Genomic DNA, 14,740 nt, shown 5'->3' with positions numbered 1-14,740 from the left:
ATGGAAGCCATACTGCTGGAAAGAGGTCAGCTCAAGTCATGTGAGTCCTTTGTCCTAAATGTGAAGTGTATTCAGCAACAGCAGCCTACCTTCAGGCACTAAGGAATGACCAATGGTTACGTCTATAATCCATATTGTTTTGGGAGTCACAGGGACTACCCTGACCAATCATTCAAAAAGAGGTTTCTCATGCCTGGAACTGGTTCTGTGGGAATTATTGTCAATCCTAGTGGATTAAATTCCTTTAAGATGTGTGTATAAATATATATGTTTATATATAAATATATATATGTAGTAAGTTTGTGTACATGCATATGTATATACATGTATATATGTGCATGAATACATATACATATATATACATACACATATGTATGTACATGTATGTGTATAATTTCAAGGAAATATAAAATAATACAGTTACTTAAGGCCTTAACAAACAACCTTCCTATTATTTGTCCCTTGTCCCTTCTCTTTCTTCTGTATTGACCTTCCACCCTCTACCCTAGTCAGATCCCCTCTCCATTATTGCAATTCCCACTTCAAATCATCTCTATCCTGCTCTTCACTCCCAATCCCCTTCCACAACATAAGGACTCTTACTACTTTTCTGGTTTGTGATTATTCCATGTTGTATATGCACATCTGAGAATTCTGCGCAAAAAACTACAGATGTGAAAGACAGTGTGGTATTTGTCTTTATGGACAGGACTCCATTTGCTAAAGAATTGAGACAAAAAATTGATAACTGAGTCTTCATAAAACTAAAAAACTCCTGCACAATTAAATAAGCAATCAGCCAGGCAATGAAGAAATCCACAGGATGGGAGAGAATCTTTTCCAGTTATACACTGGATGGAGGATTAATACTCAGAATATATAAAGAATTTTAAAAATGAAGAGTCAAAAACCAAACTATCATTTGAAAAATTGACTGAGACCTAAACAGAGAGTTCTGAAGAGAATAAATAAAAATTGCTGATACAATCTTGAAATGTCTTTATCATCCTAATCAATAAGAAGAATGCAAACTAAAACAACTTTGACATTTCATGTCACCCCAGGCATCATGTTTCAAATAAACAACAACCAAAAAAGTGAACAAAAAAATGTTATCTAGGTTTTGGAGAAAGCAGACCTCTCCCTCATTTGTTCTTGTTAGGAACTGGTGTAACCACTCTGGAAAACAGGATGGACACTCTTCAAAAGACTAAAAATGCATTTACCATATGCCCAGCTATACTACTTGTTGGTATATGACTGGAAAAAATTAACATCCTAGTCCACAGATACTTGTTCACTAGTGTTCATTGACACCTTCTTCACAGAAGCCTGGAAATAGAAACAATCCAATGTCTTCCACTCAATGAATGGATAAAGAAAATGTGGTACATGTACACAATGGAATACTATGCAGCCTTTTATGTAGATCAAAGATTGAATCTGGAAAATGTTACTTAGAGTAAGGTAACATTTTCTATGAAATAATATTTCATTCTTAAATGCTACTGCATTTGATAACTTAAAGTGTAATTAAGAAAAAGTGATATGCACAGATTAAACAAACACATAGTTCAATAAATTTGCTTGGATAAATATAACTACTTGACTCAAAACCTAATCCAGACAAAAAATACTTCACTGCCTCTGTGAGTTCCCTCTGTTCCTCCAGTCAAAACTCTGCCTTGGAGGTCAATACTGTCCATTTTTGCAATTAAATATAAAATGGAGAGTGCAAACTAAAAGACTATATTGTCATGTTGTGTGGTGTGTGATAAAATGGTTGTCAAAACTGAATGCACTAATATATAGAAATACTTGCACACACATTTAATTATATATATTTGTATGTATATATACATATGTGTGTGTGTGTGTGTGTGTGTGTGTATATTTAAAATTAAATTTTCCTTTACCTCCATATATCAAAAGCTGCTTTAGGAAAAACTCCTGAATGTAATACACTATTACCACATAGAGATCTTGTGCTGCATATTATTTTTATTTCATCTTATATATTTGTTACTTTTTATTTTTTCACACTGATCCATTTTCTATTACCACAAAGGTTTAGTAACCACCATAATATCGTGCAGTCTGCCTGTACATATTGACACTTTAAAATACATTCCATATGTAAATGAGGTTATGTAATAGTTTTCTCCTTACATTGATCTTACTTCCAGTTGAGTTAAATGGTGACTCCATTTAAATTAAAACTCCATTAATGTATGTATCTATTTGAGGAAATAGTGGGTTTCCATTTACCTTTTCATAAGGCCTGTAGTGTTATGCTTAACCTTCCCCAAATTCCATCTCTATCCTGCCCTCCTATTGAACTTGGGCTTCTGAAATAGTGTTGGAAATGTATTTTGTGACCCTTGAAGATGAACTACATGACTTTTACGAAAAGCGCATGACACTTTGGGATAGAGGGCAGAATGTTAAGGTCTGAGTATCAAAAATTTTCATAGGCTTCTGCTTTAAATGTTTATTGTCCAGCTAGTAGTTCTATTTTGAGAGATTTTACAAGGATTAGTTACTAACTATTGGGCATAACTCCACCCATATTGTAGCCAAGATAAGAACTCCTTACTTTTGACAGTTGAGGAATGACGTGCTATGTGTGACTGTCACAATTTCATGATTTATTCATCTGTTGTTGCATGCCTATGTCTCCCATGTACTGAATTCTGTAACTAATGCCCCAATAAACATATGACACTTTGTTTTCATTAGTGATAAGAGGCCTTTGTCAATTATTTTGTTTTAATCTGATACATCTATATTTCATAGTCAGCATCTGGAAACAATATGAATTTAGTGTTTTGTCCTTTTTCTGAAATTCAATACTAAAGTCACTCTGTGTAAATTAGCATGTGATATGAAGAGAACACAGATTATTGTGGTCTATGGTTTGAGTGCATGATACATGATTTAATAGATCTATGCATCTATATAGATTATAATGGAGTGGGGATGAAAGAGGAGGAAAGCTCAGGAGATGAAAGACAGAAAATAAAATGTGACAGGAAAAGGCCAGAAATTTTAAATATATATATATATATATATATATATATATATATATATATATATATATATATATATATATAACATTTTTTTCAGAGTCTATCACTGACAGAATTCATAGCAGGAACTCAAGCAAGAACTAAAATACTATGGTGGGACACTGCTTGCTGGCTTCTCCCTTGGCCTCTCAGAGGAAATGTTTAGATAACTTTCTTGTAGAACTTCAGACCACTAGTTGAGGGAATAGCAATGCCTTAGGTATCTGAGTCACCCTACATCAATTAACCATTAAGATAATTCCTCAGAGATATCTCCATAAGATAAACTGATGAAGTATTCACTTGGGACTTCTCAGGACATTCTACCATTTGTCAACTTGCCACATATACATTTCACTTAAAGCCATAATTTTTCTATTCCTTGTCCCTGAGGTCTCATTTTAACATCATTACATAAAATTTCAAAGTCCCATACTCTTGACATTTTAAAGCAATTAAATATGCAATGACTCTTTAAAAGTCAAAAGTCTCTTAACTTTGTCTTGTAAAATACCAAAAAATACGTCTTATTCCAAAATGAAAGAAGTGAAGAATATCAAAATAAATGAAAAATCTAGCAGTATAAATGCAAATCATGGAGCACATCTGGCCAATGGGACTCACTCACAGTGTAGTTGTCTAGCTCCAAAAGTACAGGCCCATTCCTACTCAAACCATGAAAAGTGCAGGCCCATTCGACAGCTCTGCTATATACAGCAAACACACTTTGTTTCATAGGCTCTATCATTTACAGCAAACACAATCTGTCACATAGGATCAGGCTGTCTCCACTCCACGCCTGCCTTTGTCTGAGAAAACCACCCCATGGTACCATCATTTCTGATGTTCAAGAGAACATAATGGAAGAGGGGTGCCTTAGGTAGGGTTTTTGTTATTGTAAAGAAATGCAACCTCAAATTCTGACCCCAGTAATACACTTCTTTCAACAAGACCACATCTATTTACAACAAGGCCACACCTCCTAATAGTGCTACTCACTATGAGTCTATAGGTACCATTTTCATTCAAACCACCACATTATATTCCCTGGCCCCCATAGACTTGTAGCCATATCATAATCCAGAAATGCATTCAGGCTAACTTCAAAAGTCCCGCAGTCTGTCAGTCTGAACCATGTTTAAAAGTCCAAAGTTCAAATCTCTTCTGAAAATCATTCAGTTTTAATTGTAATCTTCTGTAAATAAAAGTAAAAAAATTATATGCTTCTAGCATATTATGGCATATAGTACACATTATTGTTCCTAAATGGAGGAAAGAAATAATAGTGAGGAAATGCTGTACCAAAACAAGACCAAAATCCAGCTGGACAAACTTTAAACACAGCATCTCCATGTCTAATGTCAAAGACTTATTCAGACCTCCACCTCCTTTCAGCTTTTTTTTTTTTACTACAACAGCCCTTGGGCTGGCACCACTCCCTGTTACCAATTTTCCTTGGCAGGTATCTCACAGCTCTGGCCTCCCTAACATCTTGGTGTCTCCAAGGAAATTCACAATTCACCTTCATAAATACACACGGTGGCCTCCATAAACTTCCATTCAGGAATATCCCTGACATATGCCTGGCCTCAGCTTCTTCCCTCAGCCATGGAAGGAGATTCCATAACCCCTTAGGTGTATCCTTGACTCTAAAGCCAAAAGCAAATGGTCAAACATGCCAAGTTCTGGGGCTTGCTGGAGCTGGAATATGGTCACCTTGTTCAAATTATATCTTCACCAGTTTTCTATTTTCAATGGATTCTTTTGCTACCTAAACTTGCTTGCTCTGAAATTCACTCTATTGACCAGGCTTGCCTTGAACTCAGAGATCCACCAGCCTCTGCCTTCTGAGTTCTGGGTAAAAGTGTGCACCACCGCATCTGACTCTAAACATTTCTTTAATTCCTTTTCACTCTTCTTTAATTCCTTTTCACAAGATGGAAGCTTAGCTGGATGGGGTCTTGCTCTGAGGTCACCACTCCCTTTAGTCCACTTAACATCAGGCTCTTCTTTAATCAGTTTATACTTTTTGACACTTCTTTCTGCCTCTAATCCTACATTTACTATTTTTCCTTGTTCAGCTTACATCTTTTCATTATGGATCTGCATAAGATGGGCGGCTACTAATAGCCACACAACATAGTCAATTCTACGTTGATTTGAAATGTCCTCTGCTAAAACAGTTAAGCCATATTTTTTCAATTTAACCTCATGCAGAATTTTTTGACAAGGGCAGAAAGCAGCCATGTTCTTTACCAAGACAGCATAAGAACTGTCTCTAGGCTACATGCTAATATGCATCTCTGAAACCTGTTGAACCAGGCCCTCACAGTTCAAATCACTCTCAGCACCACTGTCTTCCATGCTTCTACTAGTATAGGCCATTCAATTCAGCTTAAAGCATTCAGCTGCTTTTCTAATACAAAGTCCCAAACTCCACATTCCTCGGAACAAAAATGTGATCAAACCTATCACATCAATACCCCTGCCTCATGCACTGACTTCTGTCTTAGGGTTTCTATTGCTGTGAAGAGAAACAATGACCACAGCATCTCTTATAAAGAAAAGCATTTAAATAGGGCTTACTGACAGTTCATAGGTTTAGTCCATTGTCATAATGGCAGAAATCATGGTGTCATGTAGTTAGATATGGTACTGGAGAATTAGCTGAGAGTTCTGCATCTGGATCTGCAGGCAGCAAGAAGAGAATAATACCAGGTTTATCTTGGTCTTCTGAAATCTCAAAGCCCAACTGATGCCTAAATCTATAATTAATCTTATCAACAAAAACCAGGGGTCAGATATTGCCATAAAAACTTGAAAAAGCAGAGAAGCATGGATACCACCCCCAGTGACTTTCTACTTCTGTCCTTCCTCCAACAAAAGGGGAAAAGATCCTGCCTCCGATCCACTTTATCACTTCCTGTCTCCTGTATATACAGACCTGCAGACCTCTATGGTTAAATAGGGGCTAGCTCTGCCCTGTGACTCAAAGCAAGTTTTCTTTTTGAGAACACAAAAAAAAATCACATAACATTCCCCCTTTTTCTTTAAATTAACTAGCATAGAAAAACTGTACATAATAAGTACAATAACTATATTCAAATATATATGGGCAATAATTATATCAACAATGTCTATTCCATAGCATTTCACAAAGGCAGAGAAAATATTCCATCATCTATTCTGTCTTGGTGAGTCCAAAATGTTGTACCTAATTTCCCTTCTATGCTAACTTGCATTATTAACCCAAAATTATCTTTTTATGTCTCTGAACCTTATATATTTTACACCTTTTTGTGCATTTCTTTTCTTAATTTGTTAACAAGGAAAGCTATAACTATCTACTCTTCAACTCCATCAGAGACCTGAGAGGATATAATATTACCTGAGTAAATGGAAAGTGTAGAGCAAACATCTTCCAAATCTAAGAAATGATAGAAACATCTGGCTGCCTGAATAGTCACCCAAGGTTCCTCTGCAATGTTGGGGAATCCCTCTTCATCCTGCAGGCCTATAATAACTGACAGACTTTTCTGTAAAGCAGGATTTTTGTAGACCTGTCCCAATTTGTCTTGGCAAGGTTTGGCAGTAACATTCTTTGGTGTGCCGTTTGTCAAATTTGGACAGCATACTATTGGCAGTTAAGGCAAGGGCACTTTCTTGCCCAGTGGATAACTTTCGTCACAAAATAGTTAACTCCGTATGGAGTTTCTTTGATGCACATCATCTTCTCTGAAATAGATTGGTTCTTCCAGGAGAAGACATTCTCATTATCATAAAAAAGAACCTTATGTAACAAAACATCTTAAATACTTTAATTTTTAGATCCCTGAAGTATTTGAAGACCACCTGTCTATCTAAACTGAATCTCTGTTTGACCTTAAAAACATGCCTAACATGACTAAAAGTTTGATTGTGATAGGTGACTCACTAGTAACCTGAATTTCTTTATTATCCTAAATACTTTGTAGTAATAACATTCAAGGACTAGAAATTTACATTACATTGCTAAATGAGCTGCATAGGTACAATACCTAGAGCAAGATTAGAATTGTATGTACATTATGTGATAACTACAATAACTTTAAATTTGTATCAATATACAAAAATATCTTAAGCAAGAGTAGAAACATATATACAGTATAATAAAAGTAATCTTAAATTTGTATCAATATACAAAAATCCTTACCAATGTACAGTAGTTAAGACTAATAATTGCTTTTTAGTTTAAAAGTATAAATCTATCCATTTATCCTATGTCTAAATTCCCCCTTTTCTTTTTAGAATGAGATCCCTGAATCTAAAGTCTTTGTTCAGCTTTTTTCCTGACCACTATCAATAATAATTTGTAACCAACCCCCTAAACAATGACAAATATCCACAACCTACTGAATGACCAAAAACTGTCCACTTCACCTCTTGGGAATGTGGGCATCATGTTCTCTAAGTTACTTCATGCTGTCTGGGGATGATAGCATTTTTAGATGACCCTGAATAAATGAGGTAATTGTCAAGTCCTGGGAGAGGTAGCTATATCATTTGTTGTCCAGTCCTGTAATGCGAAAGTGAAGAGATTATCTCAGTTCCTGGATAGAGTAGTATATGAAGCTGGACCATCTCAGCTAGCCACCTTAAAATTGTCCTGAGCAATTTGTAGTCTAAAGTATATCTTTGGGTGGTGTGTGTCAGCTTGGTGGTGTTACCACAATCCAGGTGGAATCATTGTTCTGGGACTCCATCCTCTTCTTAGACACTTCAATGGTCACTGTTAGGCATGGTTGTGGATCACTGTAGAAAGCTTAAACATTTCAAATGTCATATGCAGCAGATCTCAAAGAGGGTAAAGGACTATAATTTGTTATGTAAATCTAGAGTAAAAAAACTTAGTTCTTAGTTACCTGATAGAGACTCACACCTGAAATCTTGTACAGGAAGCTGTATGACTTTTTCTAGAATTAGTACACTATATGACTATTAATATTATACAAAAGGTTCAAAATATATGCATATCAATTTTATAAATATTGAGATAATATTTATACCTTAAGAAAAGTTTCAAAGAGTCAAAATAAAAGCAGAGGATCGTGAGATTAGTAGCAATAGAATAGTCCCTTAATTTTGGTTTTCCTTCTGTAATATATCAGGTAGCTCTTCCAACATGAGACGTAGATTTTGGATTTTTCTTTTAACAAGCATGCTTGAGTTTAGAGAAGGAGAGAGCCATGCTCCAACTCCAAAGCCAGTTTTAATTTGTAATTGAACTGGGACTACAAAAAGACCATTAGATTCATGTGTCTATAAAAAACAGTAGAAACAAATGTTTTGGGAAGATTTATGAAATTTTATCCTATTGGAAATGGGATATACCAATAGGCCAATTTACTCTTTTTCTTGGGACATTTTCTCTGGATGATTCAGTCTTTTGCTGCAGATGTCTCATTTGTCCAGTGGTCTTCAGATTCCTTAGATGGATGCCTTTATTATCTTGGAAATGCAAAAACAAAACCCTGCCCTGTAGATGAATTTCTAAATAGTCTTATTAAATAAGAAACACAGAGCCAAATACAGGGGTAATAGCCAAAGAATTCAGAGAAATACTGAATAGCCATGACTATCTTATCTTAGTACCACACTGTAGCTTCCAAGAGAGAGTTTCTTCCTGTCTAAACTGTGCTTTCATTGCCTTCGTATTCTGCCTTTTCATTGGCTCTAAGCCCAGCCACATCACTTCCTCATCACTGCCTGTCTATACAGACCTCCAGGTCTCTATGGTTGGTACTGGAAATAAAGGCATATGTCAGCATGCTTGGCTGTGTCCTTGACCACCCAGAGTCTCTGCATGCCATGTAATCAGATTAAGGGTACCTGCTAACTTCTATTTATGGCTGACTATTTGACCTCTGATCTCCAGGGAAACTTTATTTATTAACATACAAATAAAATCACATTTCAGCACAAATAAAATACTACCTCATTTCCCCTTTTTATTTTAATAAATAGAAAAAAGTTATAACTAATATACGAAAAACTATATACAATAAGTACAATAACTATATGCAATATATACTAGCAATAAATATCTCAACAATGTCTAGTCCATCTGCATTTGACAAACTCAGAGAAAATATTCCATTATCTATCCTATTTTGGTAAGTCCAAAATGTACCTGTTTCACTTTTTGTCTTAACTTATATTACTAACAGAGAACTATCTTATAATGTCTTTCAAATCTATACACTTACAACTCTTTAGTTTCTTTTCTGAAATTCTTAACAAGGAAAACTAATCTTCAACTACCTCAGAGACCCAAGAAGGAAATAATATTACCTAATAAAACATGAAGTGCAAACAAGCAACTTCCAAAAAGTGAGTTGACAGAAACAGCCAGCTACCTGGACAGTCATCTTAGGTTTCTCCAAAACACTGGGACATCATCTTCAGCCTATAGGCTTAGCATATCTGACAGACTCATTTGAGAAGTAGGATGTACACAAGGCCTACAGTTTGACCTCACATTAGGTGTGAGTTTTCCATGTACCAGATAAATCTGAATTCCACCAATGTCCTGTCATGATTCAGGATTTTAAATTCTGGAAATCGTTAGTGTTTTTGGAATTCGGCTGTCCATTCTTCTTGGCTTGTGGGTGGCTTCATCTCGGAATCCCATTCTTCTTGGCTTGTGGGTTGCTTCATCTCTTTTATTAAATGCCAGTCTGCCATTGAGATGTTAGACTAGTTACTCTTTCAAGAATAACTGTTTCATCTACTGTTCCACTGCACATCAGAAGCTATAGGTCCATTGCCTGTTCAGTTGCTGATCTTGCCTTTGAAAGCGTAATTAGCCTTGTGCATTGTGAAATAGCATTGTTAAAAGCCAAAGATACAACTATTCTGAATTTTGTTTCATTATATTTAAAACTGAAGTCAGTCTTTGTAAAAGATCAGTCAAGCTTTCTTTTGGGTCCTAGTAAATGACACAGTTCTCTTTCTGACATCTTCAATTCTGTCTCAAGCATTCAAAGCTGCTGCATGGCAAAGAGTCAGGTTGTGGTCATCATATAGAGACTGTCTTTATACATTAGTATAATCTTCCTCTGCAAGAAGTTGACTTTGGGAGATTTCTATACCTCTAAACCTACTTCATTGTTCTGTAGCTAGAGTTTTTCTGCCTGGCCCACAGTCAGGACAAATCTCTCGAACCTGCCAGTCCCACAGCCACTCAGACCCAACCAAGTAAACATAGAGACTTATATTGGTTGCAAACTGTATGGCAGTGGCAGGCTTCTTGCTAACTGTTCTTACAGCTTAAATTAATCCATTTCTATAAATTTATACCTTGCCACATGGCTTGTGGCTTACCGGCATCTTCACATGCTGTTTCTCATCGTGGTGGCTGGCAGTGTCTCTCTGACTCAGCCTTCCACTTCCCAGCTTTATTCTCCTCCTTGTCCCGCCTACACTTCCTGCCTAGCCAATGGCCAATCAGTGTTTTATTTATTAACTAATCAGCAACACACTTGACATACAGACCATCCCACAGCATTTTCCCCTTTTTTTTCAAAAAGGAAGGTTCTAACCTTAACAAAGTAAAATTACATATAATTTGGGAATTTGGGCGTAGCTTCTCTTACTATTTCCTGCTGGAGGGGGGCGCTGTATCTTATGAGGACACAAAGAAAATTTTAGAATTATGGAATAGTCCATGAGGCTGTATCATCTGAGCCAGTTGCCTTCAAACCATTCTGGATGTTGGATCATCTGGGCCATGGTGTCATCGGAGACCTTTCAGGGGGTCTTTGCTGGTCAAACCTGATGTATCTTAATCTGGAACAAATCCGTAGCCTTTAGCTTTCTGTGGGAACAAAAGCAGAGACTCTTTTTCAAAGCAACATATCCTGATATCCAAATTTTGAAGTCAAGGTATCTTTAAAATATACATATTGGTTTAACTCAACATCTTTTATGATCAAATGTTTTTCTGCAGTTAAAAATCCCAAAGACAACACAATCCAGATTCTCTGTGTAATATTCATCTTTACGTGGCTTATTTTTTATATTAATTTTACTGTCTCTTTAAAGTCTTTATTTTTTAAAACTATGTATTTGTTTCTATAACTGTATATTGTTCAATGGTCCTAGCCTCATCTTTCTACCAGGTCCTTCACTGTAATTGAGGACCACATTCCAATACTACCATATTAAATTCTCTCCAGTGTTGTAGGACAATTCTATTACTAGTTGACCATGAATTTAACAGCTGATTTACAAAAGGTGAATGCATACCATATGAGATTATCACTTCCTTAAATCTCCTCAACTCTAATATTTCAACAGGAATCCAGTCATCTCTTACATAGCCTTGGGAATACCTGTCATTTGAAAGGTGTTCCAGTAAGGTGATGGGATAAATTAAAGTTGGTTGTTTCATAACATTAGACTGTTCCTCTCTAATTTTATAATGTATTGGTGAGGTTGGTTCTCCTTTCAATTTCTCTGTCTTCATCTGAATATCTCTATTATCTGTGTTAGTAACTTTTTCTAAGACTTTTAACTTACCAGTTAAAATGTCAAGAGTTTCTCTAGTAACTTTTTCTAAGGGCTGTTTCTTGGCACTCATGTCAATCAACATTTTTAGGGATAAAACAAAGAATTATCAAGATGATAGTTGACATTATATCAATCCCAGCTAAGTTGATCAACCCCTCATTTAATTGTTGAGTTTTTAAACCATCTATTGTGTAATCATACACATAAAGAAGAACAATATTCATCTGTCTTTAAAGATCTCCTGCAGGATAGATTTGATGCTCTAAAATCATTTTGTATTCTCTCATTTCCTGCAATGGCTCCTGATTTCCTGCAATGGCTCCTGATAATTACTATTTTCTTTCACTATAGATTTATATCTTCCAATGCTTTGTTTTATTGCTTTGATACAGCAGGAGGATCTATTAGACTAACTTCATTCAGATTTCATTTAGGCTTCTAACATGTCTTCTCATGGTGGGCTTTTTATTATTAATGATGATTAATTATTAACTTTATATGGATAGTCCACTCTTTCCTTATTCACTTACCTACAAAGAATATTTTGTACACTTCTAGATGAGGCAAAGAGAGTCATCTATTTTGTTTTATAATAAGCCTCTTTTTTGTACTTTTAGGAAATTTTACCTGGCTTTATAAGTTCCTGAGTAGTTTATTTTTTATATTATCCATAGTATGTGAGCATTCCTGCTTCTCCTTCTTAGCAGAAGTTCGTGCCATCAGTGTTTTATATTCTAGTGGATGGGTGTTTTTATGTTTTATATTATAGTCTAAGATATATTCCATATTCTAGCATCTCATTGTGTTCCTTTTTAATTTTAACATTTAATGGATATCATAAATACTTTCCCATACATATTTTACATCTGTATAACTTCTTTTTAAAAGGTTAATCAAAATTGTGGGGGGTTTGTAAGTGAGTGAATGCACCTGCAACGCAGAGAAGAGGGCATTAGATTATTCTCAAGCTGGAGAGAGTTCATTGACATCCAAATCATGGTATTCTACCTACAACCACTAAAGATGACGCTGTTGTTCTTTTTTTAATAAAATAACATTTTAAAAAATTTTTAAGAAGCATAAAATAATTGTTGCTTTAAGAACAAAGAGGGAAATCATAGAAAATGATACTGAATATGTGCTGTGATAATTTATAAGAACATGAAGAGCAGTGTTCATGAAAGAGAGTGAGGAACAAGAATGTGTTCCATGTGGGGAATACTGCCTTTCTTGTGAAAAATCTTAAGATCCATTTCATATGGACAAGTTAACAAAAAAAAGTTTGTATTCAGAGATATTAATGATAAACATAATTAGACAGTGAGGTTGGGATGTGGTGGTATCTGAAGAATGTGATTCAGAGAGTCTATTTCTGTTATTATTAATGTTTAAATGAGGAGTATGTATTTCTGATACTATTTCACGCTCTTAAGCTTAACAAAAATTAAATGGAAAATATATATCACCACAGATGTAAGAAAATAATGCAATCTCAAAGTATACATGTAACACAAATTGTAAAAGGTCTTATAATAAAAAACCTTGAGCCAGATATTGGGATGAAAGCTGAAAGATCAAAAGAATATAACAAGCCATAGCCACAAGTTCTTACTGCTTGGAAATCTTCAGCCCAAGAGAGAGCTGCTTCCTGTATACTCATGCCTATATATCTTTCTATGCCCTGCTATCTTACTTCCTCGCTCCACCCAGCTACATCACTTGCTCTTACTGACCAGCTCTGTCACTTAATGTCTGTCCGTACAGACCCTGCAGATCTCTATGGTTAATTAGTGCTGGAATTAAATGTGTGTGCCACCACGCATGGCTCTGTTCCCAGTATGGCCTTGAACTCATAGAGATCCTGATGAATCTCTGCCTCCAAAATGCCAGGATTAAAGGTATGTGCATCCACTGCCTAACCTCAATATTAAATATAGTGGCTGACCTTTTCCTCTGATCCCTAGGTCAAGCTTTATTTGTTAGAGCACAAATAAAATATCACCACATATGCAGGTGGTACTATAAGTAGCTAGTGTTACTGTGATAGTTGTAGTAATTACTTTTGTAGCTATTCAGTTTGATGATACTTAGGAGAGTTGAAAATATTCATATAGAGATTTAGAAATTATCATATATACACAGACAAGGCTGAGAACTGGAAGACTGCCACCGTCTTCCAGGAGCAAGAGCCTGCCCATATTGGATGGGACAATGTTGTAAAGTTTACTGGTGTCTTCACCAGTAGAGAAGACTGGAGCCACTTGAAAGGTGGAGCCCAAAGGGTCATCACCTCTGCCCCTTCTACTGATGCCTTCATGTTTGTGATGGATATGGGTTATGGGAAGTATGACAATTCACTCAAGATTGTCAGCAATGATTCCTACAGCACCAACTGCTTAGTCCCTCTGACCAACATCATCCATGACAATTTTGGCATTGGAGAAGGACTCATGATGGCAATCCAAGACATCATTGCCACCCAGAAAACTGTGGATGGTCCTTCTGGGAAGCTGTGGTGTGATACCCCAGAACATCATTTCTGCATTCACTGGTGCTATAAGGGTGTGGGCAAGGTCATCCCAGAGCTCAATCAGAAGCTCACTTGCATGCCATTTTGTCTTCCTATCCACAATCTGTCTGACATAGCTCTGACATGTCACCTGAAGAAGGCTTCCAAATATATGATGACATCAAGAAGGTGGTGATGCAGGCATCCAAGGGCCCATTAAGGACATTGCAGGCTAAACTGAGAATGAGGATATCTCCTGCCACTTTAACAGTGATAACTACTCTGCCATCTATGATGCTGGGGCTGGTAGTGCTCTCAATATCAACTTTGTAAAGGTAATTTCTTGGTATGATAATGAATACAGCTAATGCAACAGGACAGTGGATCTCATGGCCTACATGGTCTCCAAGGAGTAAGAAGGCCTGGACCACCTACCCTAGCAAGAACACAAGAGCAAGAGATGTCCTGGACTATGAAGCAGTCCCTGTACCAACTCAGCCTCTAACACTGAGCATCTCCCTCACAGTTTCTATCCCAGAATCCCAGAAGAAAGGGAGGGCCTTAGCGATCCCTACTCTCTTGAATACCATCAATAAAGTTCACTAAACCCACA

The 14,740-nt window shown here is 36.3% G+C and overlaps 1 pseudogene; it reads left to right on the top strand.

Annotated features, from left to right (window-relative positions):
- LOC131919888 (glyceraldehyde-3-phosphate dehydrogenase-like) lies at positions 1 to 14,543 on the top strand (annotated as a pseudogene).
- Positions 14,544 to 14,740: the final 197 nt, after the last annotated feature.

Source organism: Peromyscus eremicus, chromosome 1 (genome assembly GCF_949786415.1).
Source record: "Peromyscus eremicus chromosome 1, PerEre_H2_v1, whole genome shotgun sequence".
Classification (NCBI taxonomy): Eukaryota; Metazoa; Chordata; class Mammalia; order Rodentia; family Cricetidae; genus Peromyscus; species Peromyscus eremicus.
This window is presented reverse-complemented; position numbering and strand designations above follow the sequence as displayed.